The sequence below is a fragment of the Bactrocera latifrons genome, unplaced genomic scaffold (genome assembly GCF_001853355.1).
Source record: "Bactrocera latifrons isolate USDA-ARS-PBARC rearing strain unplaced genomic scaffold, ASM185335v1 scaffold_284, whole genome shotgun sequence".
Taxonomy (NCBI): Eukaryota; Metazoa; Arthropoda; class Insecta; order Diptera; family Tephritidae; genus Bactrocera; species Bactrocera latifrons.
Genome location: NW_017536452.1, coordinates 314958 through 327136, shown reverse-complemented (window position 1 = coordinate 327136; position 12179 = coordinate 314958).

The following is a 12179-nucleotide window of genomic DNA, read 5'->3' as shown; positions in this document are numbered from 1 at the left end:
ATAATAATAATAATAATTTAATTACAATAATCGGAGTAGCCATAATACGTATTATTATTTTATTATCTAATTTGCAATAGTAACGCTAACGGTAAAATGTTTACATGTATATCAGTTTATGTTCAATCATATTACGCTTAATTTAATGCATTTTGCATTGCAACAAATATTTTTTTTTTTCCTTTAAATAAATAAACAATCATTCAAAATTAGTGTGTTGAACTATAACCGAACGCACTTCGTTTAATATATATGTATAACCTATGACGTAAGAACTATGTGGACAGCAATACATTTATATTTATATTTGTATATATATATTCATGTTTATGTTTAGTACCGCTATACATTAATAGTTTAAAAAATGTTAGCTAATACGTTGTTGTTGATATATATTTGTATATACTATGTCTATATATTTGTTATTTGTCAAGTTGATTTCTTTTTTGTTTTTGTTTTTCGTTTTTGCAAATGACACCTGAACTTTAAGTTTTTGCCTTAAAAATCATGCAACGTAATCAAGCTTTTTATTTTTAATTTAATGTGAGCCTAAATCATTTACTTTTTTGCATATTTTATATAGAGCTTTTTGATTTTTTGCAATAAATTTTTTAACTGCAAAAAAAAAAAAATATCTAAAATTTTGAGGAAGTGCTATTCTAAACAACATTTTTTGAGCTACAAAAAGTGTTTAACCATTTTTTTCATAAAACCTTTCTTTTAAAAGTTATACGCAGTTAAAATTAAGCCTCAAATTCATAGTAACAGAACAGTTTTGGATGCCATTCTGAACGGTTGTGTAAGTTAAGCCACAATAGTCCAGCGGGCACCCTCGTAATCATTTCTGTTCTTCACTAACACCTAACAGCATCGCCAACACTTGCAAAGCAAGAGTAAATTGATTGCTGGGAGAGCGATCTGTCTGTATGACAACGTAGAGCCAACAAGTAACTTTATTCTTAAGCTAATAATGAAGTTTCACATTTCGGTTAACAAGTGAGAGAGTTCTTTGACTGGTATGTTGAGCAGAGTCGCATAACGTAACTTCTGAGTTACTCTGGAAGAGCAAGGAACGATCACCTGATTCTTATTGGAATTGAATAAGTAACTACAGTTGCCAATTACACAGGAGACCGAGTAAAGGGTATGACTATTCTTGTTGGAGGTTTTTCTAATGAGAACAGCGCTGCAATTGGATCACGAAGGTCGTACTACGAGAAGTACTTAGCGACACCAGTATATGTGATTAATAAATTAAATTAATATTAATAAAAAGTTTAAGACTTTTATTCACTTGTACGGTTATACCTAAAATCCATTTAAGATCATTGGTCAAGTTTGTGACAGTTTGCACATTTTAGTACAAAAAGTGTTATTTACAAAAAAAAATCAGACAAAAACATAAAATGGATACAGAAGCTGAGGAGCCCGAGGGCTCCTGGGCTTATAAAAAGGCAAAATATGGTAATGGTAAAATTAATATTGAAAGTAATATTATTATAAAACCACTTTCAACAGCAAACACACCAAGGAGATTCAAACCTCAAAAAATTACGTACGATGAAGATCAACAAGGTCCATTCATTGTATACATAGATACAAAAAATAGAGGAAATGAACGAAGTGCTATAAATGCGGTCGCGATCGCTGGTTTAATAAAAAAAACCAAAATATGGATACGACGACATTAATGAAATAAGTAAAGCTGGTTATGGGAGAGTCAAGGTACTATGCAAGACTGCAAGAGTTGCAAACGATCTATGCAATAACCAACTACTGCGAGATAAGGGATACGAACCAAAAATCCTTCAACACTTTATATCCAAAGTGGACATCATATTCGATATTCCTACAGAGATTACAATGGAGGAGCTTATGGAAGACCTACGCTTCCATGTGCCAATCTTAAAGATGATAAGGATGGAAATGAAATCCAAACATGAAAATGAAGATGTAAAAATTCCAACAAGAAGAGTGAAAGTATTTTTCAAAGGCCAAACGATCCCTGAACATATAACTTATGCCTACACAAAAATTAAAGTAAGCCCCTTCGTAGCGTTAGCACAGTGTTACCAAGTGCTACCGTTTTAACCATTTTGCACAACATTGTATGGAAACTAGGTCAAGATGCAAAAAATGTTTTCAAATACATGCCAAAAGTTAATATGTGTAAACTGTAACTTCGAACATGCACCAACAGCGAAAGAATGTCCAGCAAGGGTAAACGCGTATATTATTAAAAGAACGATGACCCTAGAAGGAAGCAGACACACATTTCTTTACAGAGAAGCCCACAGAAAAGTTGCAGGCATTTTAGGTAACCGTTTTGAACTTTTGGACAATTGCGATAACAATTTCCCAGAATTACATAGCTAAGGTACTAACAATACGCACCAAAACAATGAATCCACATCATATATCCATAAAATCTTACCATTTACTAAGGTAATTAGAAGCAATATTAACAATACAAATAGCAATAGACGTAGAGAACAGGCAAATGCAAGAAATACTATGCAGTAATGGAGAGAAACAATCAAACCAATTAAAAGCCATGAAATCATTATTGAAACACGAATATTACAAGAAACACAGTGAATGAATTAAGTGCAGCCATAGCAAAACACCTAACTACTAATATTAACCAAAGTTTTAATCCAGTCACAATTGAATTACAGACCATATATTAGAACAGAAAAAGATTAATTTCCCAAAAATTATAGATGTGTGGCAGTGTAGTACGCGAACACACCTAACACCCAATGGCAGCACCATCAATTCGATGGATTGGCAGCACTCAGTAATTTATCTGCACCGCAGTTAACAGAACTGTCATTATTCTTTCATTCTCATTCTTCTGCGCATTCTTACAGAGATCACACCACCAGCAACGATGACCGATCGTATAATGGAGGCTACTAAAGACAGCAACTCTTTCATACACGCTGTTCAACAAAGCCCTCAGCAGACAGTAAACACACACCCACAGCAAAGCGCCGGCAATGAACCTGCAAATCAAGCAATTCTAGAAATGCAACGCCAGATCAATGCGCTCTCACGGGATCTCCGAGACATCAAATGGCCACGCCGCGACAACCAACGACGACCAACACCTACATGATCGGGTTCACGAAGTCGCGAACACCACATCACTTCAAATACGGGACGAGCGCTCGTAAATGCAGGCCACCATGCAAGTTTGACCGTACGGCCGACAGCACACAGGAGGAACCAAAAAACTAGTACCCCGAGCTCAAGCCATGGGAGGCGCTTGCCAGCTCGGCCACGGCAACAACAACCTTCGCCTTTTCATATAAAACGTTTACGACAATCAACATTTCCTCACCAACACCGGAGCAGATATATCGGTGATCCCAGCAACCGCAACAAACAACACTCATAAACCGACGATTACCCAGTCAATTTACGCGGCGAATGGAACGCCAATACAAACATTCGGACAGAAAACTCTGAAACTAAATTTCGGCCTCTGTCGCCCATTTGAATGGACATTTTGCATAGCCGACGTAAAATCGCCAATTATCGGCGCGGATTTCCTAACGCACTAGGTCCTGCTAGTAGCCTTAAAAAACAAATTACTAATCGATAAAACGACGAGATTACATACATACGGTATAACGCGAGCTACAGCTACCACTGGCATTAAACTTGTTACTGGTACAAACAAATACACAGAATTACTCACAGAATTTAAGGAACTATTCGCACCGTCACATAATAAACGCATTGCCAAAACTGCAACGTTCCACCACATCGTCACGAGCGGTCCACCAGTGAACGCAAAACCACGTCGCCCCACACCCGAAAACTTAAAAGCCGCCAAAGCCGCCGAAAAGGACAGGTACCCCATTCCAAATATCCAGACATTTCATCAAGTATTTACGGGCAAAAGCATATTTTCAACTATCGACCTAGAAAGGGCGCACCACCAGATACCCATGCATCCCGATGATATCGAAAAAACGGTCATAACAACTCCGTTCGGCTTATTCGAATTGCGATACATGATATTTGGGTTATGCAACGCGGGCCAAACATTTCAACGACACATCGACAGAGTGTTTCGAGGATTAGACTTTGTCGTACCATACCTAGACGACATCGGCATTGCGTCCTGCACCGAAGCTCAACATAAGCAACACCTTCGAATTGTGTTCGAGCGTTTAAAGCAAAACAGCTTAACCGTTAACGGCAATAAAAGTGTTTTTGATCAGTCAAAAGTGAGGTATCTCGGTCATTTCGTCACACCCAACGGTATTTTGCCACTGCCAGAAAAAGAAGAGGCAATAAACGCTTACACGGAACCAACCATCGCAAAGGATCTGCGACGTTTCATAACAATTATCAACTTCCACCGAAGATTTATACCCGGCGCTGCACATACTCAAGATATCTTGCAAGCGCTTATTCCGGGCAACATCAAAATCGACAAACGCAAAATTCAGTGGACCGAAGAGTCACGAAAAGCATTCAACGATTTTAAAGTAAAACTAGGCAATGCAACCCTGCTCGCGCATCCACAAGAAAACGCCAACTCACACCATCAGTCGATGCATCAGACAACTGTATCGGAGGCGTGCTGCACCATATAAAAAACGACGAGACGCAGCCATTAGGATTTTTTCCCGCAAGTTAACAACATCTCAACGTAATTGGAGTAAACACTCAAGAGAGCTTTTCGCCATAAATAAAAGCATTAAATACTTCGCCGACCAACTCGAAGGTAGATGTTGCTCGATCTACACCGACCACAAACCAATCACTTGATTTTTAAACAGAAACCCGAAAAGGCAGAGCCACGACACCTCCGATACTTGCATTACGTCAGCCAATTTACGACTGATATACGTTACGTAAACGGTAAAGAAAACACAGTACCCGATTTCCTTTCACGCATCAATGTAATGCAACGTGAACCTATCGACTACGAGGTCATAGCGGCAGAACAGAATGCGGACTGTGAACTGAAATCCATTCTTCAAGGGAACGACCGCTACAGCATAATTTTGACTAAGATGCTCGCGCTCAATTCAGCACAACAGATATATTGCCATATCTCAAACAACAAATGCAAACTTTACCTCCGAAGTCACGTCGCAAAACAATTTTGCAGTGCATACAATGCCAAAAATCAGCGGCATAATAAGACCACACCCGGACGGTACGATACCACAGAGTCACGTTTCGACCATATTAATATCGACATAGTCGGCCCCTCTACCGCCTTCAAACGATTACCTATACCTACTAACGATCGTCGACAGATTTACGCGATGGCCAGAGGCAGCACCTATCAAGAACATAACGGCTGAAACTGTCGCCACCACACTCATAGAAACATGGATCACGCGATTTGGTGTACCTTCTAAAATTACAACGAACCAGGGGCGACAATTTGAATGTCAAGTTTTTAAGCAGCTCAACGAAAGCCTACGTATACGTCACCTTCGCACAACCGTATATCATGCCCAAGCCAACGGTTTAGTTGAGCGTTTTCATCGTACACTAAAAGCAACACTAAAATGTAAAGATCGGCGAAACTGGGCAATCGAGTTACCGCTCATCCTGCTTGGACTTCGATCGATATTTAGAGAGGACATGTAGGCAACACCGGTGGAAGTAGTTTACGAAATAAGCTTGCGACTACCAGCAGAATTTTTTATCGAACCGAAGCCGTACTAAAACGAAGCAGAGTTTGTTCAAGAATTCAGACATGCAATAGTATATTAGCATTTAGTATCGCAAACGGCACACCACACAAAAATAAAACCATTCATACAAAAGGAACTTCATCAATGTGTGCAAGTCTTCGTGCGAAACGACGCAATTTGACCACCACTGCAGCAGCCGTATGACGGGCCATTCGCACTAATAAAACGTCATCCGAAATATTTCGCACTGGACATCCGAAACAAAATTAGAAAAATTTCAATGGACAGGCTGAAAGCGGTATTTACCGACGACAACAACATTATCGACGAGAACGCACGGCCACCTCCAGCTGAGATCAGCGACCATCAAGTAAAAACCACAACTCGCCTGGGAAGAAAAGTTCGATTCCCTGAACGTCTGTGTCTGTAAGCACACACAGATTGAAAGGGCGGCTGGTTGTGGCAGTGTACTACGCGAGCACACCTAACATCCGAGGGCAGCACCATCAATTCAATGGTTTGGCAGCACTCATTAATTTATCTGCACCGATGTTAACAGAACTGTCATTATTCTTTCATTCTCATTCTTCTGCGCATTCTTACAGAGATCACACCACTTTTATTCTTTTACGCATATTCATCTAGAACACGCCACTTTCCGAATAAAAGTATTAGTATAGTATAAAGTTGAAGCACGTGTTTTAATCAAGGCAAGGAAAAGCCAACAGAATCGGAAGCAACCATAAGCTGACGACCATAAAACCCATAGATGAAATATCAATAGCAATCAGTAGTAAAGAAATGTGGGCTAAAATTAAGAATTTAAAGAAAAATCTATGTGAAAAACAAATTAACAATTCCTGGAATAATCAAGACAAAATAAAATATTTAGAATTCATTGCTAGGACAACAACACAAAATTCCACAATCAATTATATCAACAACAACAGAGACGAATCAATAGAAGAAATGAAGATAGGCAACTTCTTTCAATTTTTACAACAACAGACAACACCTCATACAATATGGTATTTCATTTATCCTATGAAGAAAAAGTAAAATTGTTTAACATTTTAAAAACATTTGATTAAGAGGAGTAATACCAGAATACTGGAGAGAGATTAAAATCATCCCAATTCTAAAAAAAGGTTATGATGCAACAAATATTTACAATTATAGACCGATATGTTTACTTTCGGTATGTAGAAAACAAAATAAATCATAATAATTTATTAACCGCAAGATCTTATGGTTTTCGAAAGCACCACTCTACTGCACAATATAGTAATGATCTGATCAATACAATTGCTTTACTTAAAATACAAAAATACCAAATAATGGCTGCATGTATCGACGTGGAAAAAGCATATGATTCTGTGGATGTGGACATCTTAAAAGATATACTATCTACAACTCAAATTAATGCTAAAGTAACAGATTGGATTATTTCATTTTTAAAACGAAGCTATCTCAAACTAGATCATCAAAAAGTTAGCACTAACGATGGTTTAGCACAAGGCAGTGGCTTAAGTCCAACACTTTTTAATCTATACACTACACAACTACACTCAATAATAGAAGAAAATTGTAAACAATTCCAGTTTGCCGATGATTTTTTTCTTGTATGTTATCATAAGAAACGGGACCAAACTCAAAATATTCTGAAAGAAAAAACTGAATGAATGCAACAAAATCAATTTAAAAATAAACCTTAATAAAACCAAAAGTATATATTTCAACCAACGTAACACACAAATAGATATTCATATAAATAATATTCAACTTGACCAAGTGCGAAACATTAAATACCTAGGTAGATGTGTGAGTGTAAACAATGCATGCACACAACATATTAAACAAATAGTTGACAAAACAAACAGCACATGTCGATTCCTCAACATTCTAAGCGGCTGCAAATTTGGAATAACACCAACTAAAGCTTTACAACTCTACAAAGCCTTTGCACGCGCTAAAATGGAATATGCTGCATCATCTTTTTCCAATATTTCGAAATCCGCCTTACAAAAATTATCAACTTGCTGCAATTCTAACCTCAGAAGATGTGTGGGATTAATTAGATCAGTGGTCAGCATGAGAGGATCTGTCACTGTGTTGGTGAGCACGAAAAAAAGTAGCCCAGTGAGAAATTGGAATTAAAATTAAGCAAATTTTATAAGCAAAATTATCAAAGACTCCATCGGAAAACGGCCTACGCTGCCTAACAATCTCCAAACTAATGGAACTTGATAGCTGTGCTTTTAGGTTTTCATAAATACGTTCACTATATAATTATAATTATTGCAAAAAAATATATATTTTTTTTCTTTAAAAAGACATGTTCGTTCTTTTTCATCTAAATAATTAATAGTATAATGAAAATTAACAAAATGTTTTTTAATGATATATTTCCTATTATCTTTAAAAGACTTGGAACATAAAAGACATTACATGGCACCAAAGGCATTTAGAACCATAAAATATTTCTCGCAGGGCATATTTGGTTTTGCGCTATAGTCTAGAGCGTAAGCGTACGTGTGAAGTTAGTTTGCAAAATTTTGCTATAAAATGCCGACCACTGAATTAGATCTACTCCGACACATGTCATTTATCATATGGCTGCAGAGCTGCCACCTAAATATAGATCAGAGATGGCAACAGCCAAAGAAATAATTAAATGTATTGCATACAACCTACCGACAAAGAAGATATTGCTAGCCAAAAATCTTGCTAAACAATCTAGCTATTTCAAAGTATATGAAAAATACAAAATAATTCTTTTCAACATCGCACCAGTACATAATAACCCAAGCAATGCTAATAAAATACGAATAAACGTTAATTTCTTTAAAGGCGTAGTAAACAAGAAAAAAGTAGCAAACCAATCAATAATAAACAATATATTGTATACAGAGAAAAAATTCAACAATTAGAAGCAAACCGAAATATTATTTACAGATGGCTCCATTAAAGAAAATAAAACAAACGCAGCTTTCATCCATGAAAATTCAAATACTTCTAAATCTTTCTCTCTGTAACAAAAGGACTGCTTCCATGACAGCAGAACTATTAGCAATACAAAAAGCTATATAATTTTCAATTGACCAACAATTCACAAAAATAGCCATTTTGACGGACAGCTTAAGCAGTATTATAGTATTAAAAGATTCCGAAAACAACAATTTTATTGCCCAAGAAATATGTAATAGAATCTATAAATATGTCTTCAATTCAAGCAATAGAAATTCATCATATACCTTCACATAGCAATATCCAATTAAATGAAAAAGCATGCCAATGCAGCCAAAAATGCCACACAAGATGGAGAACTACTAAGAATACCGTGGTCAAGCAAAGATGCAACAAAAGAAGTATTTAACAAAGTAAAAAACGAATGGGAACAGGAATACAAAAGTAAAATTTTATTTAAAGGAAAAGATTATGGTAGAATATTTCCAAATTTAATCAATAAGCCATAGTTCCATAACAACAGAAATAGAATAGAACTTATGAAAATTAAACAAATAAACAGAATACTAACAAATCACACATTTTGTAAAGCCACTTTGGCTAAAATGAATTATTTTAATAATTCTAACTGCGAAATGTGTAACACAACAGAAGACACAAATCACATACTCTTTCATTGTAACAAATTCACAAATATAAGATCCAGATATCCTTTACTTATCAACAACTCTTCCATAGTCGAATGTTATCGAAATTGCAACTCTGCGGCATGTATAACTTTTATTCATTTCTTAAATGACATACAAGTAAGTTTATACACCATGTCGTATGAGCAACATAGAATGCATAAATCACTTGTATGCATGATCAGTATATTTGATGCCTCCTTTTAACGACATATAACTCTTAAAGGAATGGTTTTATTGAAAAAAACTATTAAGGCCTTTTTTGTAGAGTATTGAAATATGAAATTGTATTTCAAGCGGTGAAGTAATTTTAAACAAATAAAAAAAAAATCATAGTACATAGTACACCATGTCGTATGAGCAACACAGAATGTATAAATCACTTATATGCATGATCAGTATATTTGATGTCTCCTTTTAACGACATATAACTCTTAAAGGAATGGTTTTATTGAAAAAACTATTCAGACCTTTTTTGTAGAGTATTAAAATATGAATTGTAATTTTACTTGTTTAAGGCAAAATTCCAAGAAATCGCTAGTTGTATGCAATAGGAAAAAGAAATTTGTTTAAATAAAAAAAAAACAAGCTTTTTTTGGGATACTTATTTTTAAAACAATAACTGAAACTTCTGGTGATTTTTGCAAAAAACCTGTCAAACAACAACACCTTAATATACATATATTTCTATGACATTTATATGTCCTTTGTATAGTTGAATGCATAAAAATGATTTCCTCGCTAGATATACAACAAATATATGCGATTACACAGTTACAACAGCATGTAGTAAACAGAAAGTTCGCTCTCGTTAATTTATATTTTTCATTTGATAAATATTTACTATTTTGATTTAGTTTGGTGTATGCATTGGAGTATATATTTGCAATTATTGCCTTAACTAACACACATATGTATTTCAAAATCTACACATTTAGTTCCGTTCAGATAATGATTTAGTTATGAATCTCTTGCTGTAAATACATATTTTTATTCCGTTTGTCACTTAAATATTTATATAAGAGCTTTATATTATTATTCATAAAATTATTTTAAATCGTTAAATAGTTATAAATATTATATTATATTTATTGCTGCTACTTTTTGTTATATTATATTTATTGCTGCTACTTTTTGTTAATTTTACGCTAAATATTTAGCATTATTCCATAAATTATTTCACTTATTACATAAAGTTTTAATCAATAACTGATTGCTCAAATCGCATAACAATAACATAAAATTAATTTGCTGCAAAGAAGAGCATACATACACAAACACACACACGCTTGTGTATGTGCATGTAGGCGCGCATGCAGTTGACCATAAATATATTTGGAATTAATACAAAATATTACAAAACTTCGTGAAAAACTAAGCATAAAAATACTGATAAATATTGTTGAATTCTCAGCTACAAAACACAACACATTTGTATAACAACAATTGCCAGTTGCAAGAACAACTGCAGCAGACACTGCTATTAACAGATAGCTTAGCGCCTCAATGACTCAACTCTACTACATACTAAGAGGAAAACGGTAAATAAACGTTATTAACATAACTAAAGAAAAAGAAAACAAAACGAGTAGATTTTTTCTGCTTCGTGCGCGGCAAAGCCTGAAACAAAAATCCTCATATAACTTGACGGCTATTTAGTTTGTTAAAAAAAAAAAAAAACAAGAACTCGCTTTTAACACATACATATGTATGTGCTTATGTGCATATCTTGTAACAGCGCACTTTGTTTGCTTATACATACTTAGTTACATAATAAACTTAAACAAGTCGATGTCTGATGTTTGCACTAAAAATTCCCCACTCAAACGTTCTTATATTGCGTTAAATTCAAATAAATGTTAAATCAATATGGTATTTGTTGTTGCACAGCAAAACAGAATAACAAAAGCCAAGCTTTATAATCTTTGGAGCAGCATGAGCGCACAAAACTGTAGCTGCGCCTAAAGGTATGCTAGAAATTGCAGACAAGTTTCAACAATTTTTTGCTTTGCTGTATTTTGTCATTATAACTCACTTAGGCGTGTCAAATTGTAGTAATTAAGCATAATTTACCTTAAAGCCTTGGTAACTGTTGCTTTATATAAAGGAATTATAGACAATATACAGATTATTCCTTAATAGTATCGAGAAATTAAAAAAAATGGCTCCGGGACACAAAAAAAATATAAAATAAATCTTTGCATTGAACACAGGATTCCTCATATGAAACAGTAGAACCAGTGTTATTTTTTTTTTATAATTTATTTTTTGATAACTCGTTAAGTTGTTCAAGGACATAAAAACTAAAAAAAAGTTAAGTTACGGATACATTTATAAAAGCGAATTTAAAACTGCACTGAACTCTTTCAAACATGCATTAAAAACATAATTGAATTAAATTTTTTGTTAATTTGGTAATGCCAAATTTCCTAATTTAAAATAAATTTTGAATACCAAGAACCGGAGTAAACAAAAATAAATACGGATTCAGTAATGAAAGATGAAAATTAAAATTTTCATCCCAAAACAAAAAAAATCAACTAACTTATTTTTGATGAGACAGCAACACATTTTAGCACATTTTCCTTATTTATATTAAATTGCTTTGCATTATATTGTTCCAGTTAGAAATATTAAAACTTTGCTTTTTTTACCTTTTCATTCCAGTTTCCAATTAAAAAAAATTATTTGTTATACAAATTTTTAATTACATTTTTTTTCTCATTTTGTGTATGTAACAAATAAATGAATTTTCAATATTTAATTTATGCAATTAAATAATTCAATTTATGCAATTAAAAAATGAAAATGTTTGGCATTAGAAATTGAAATTTCAGTTTTAATCACAACTAAA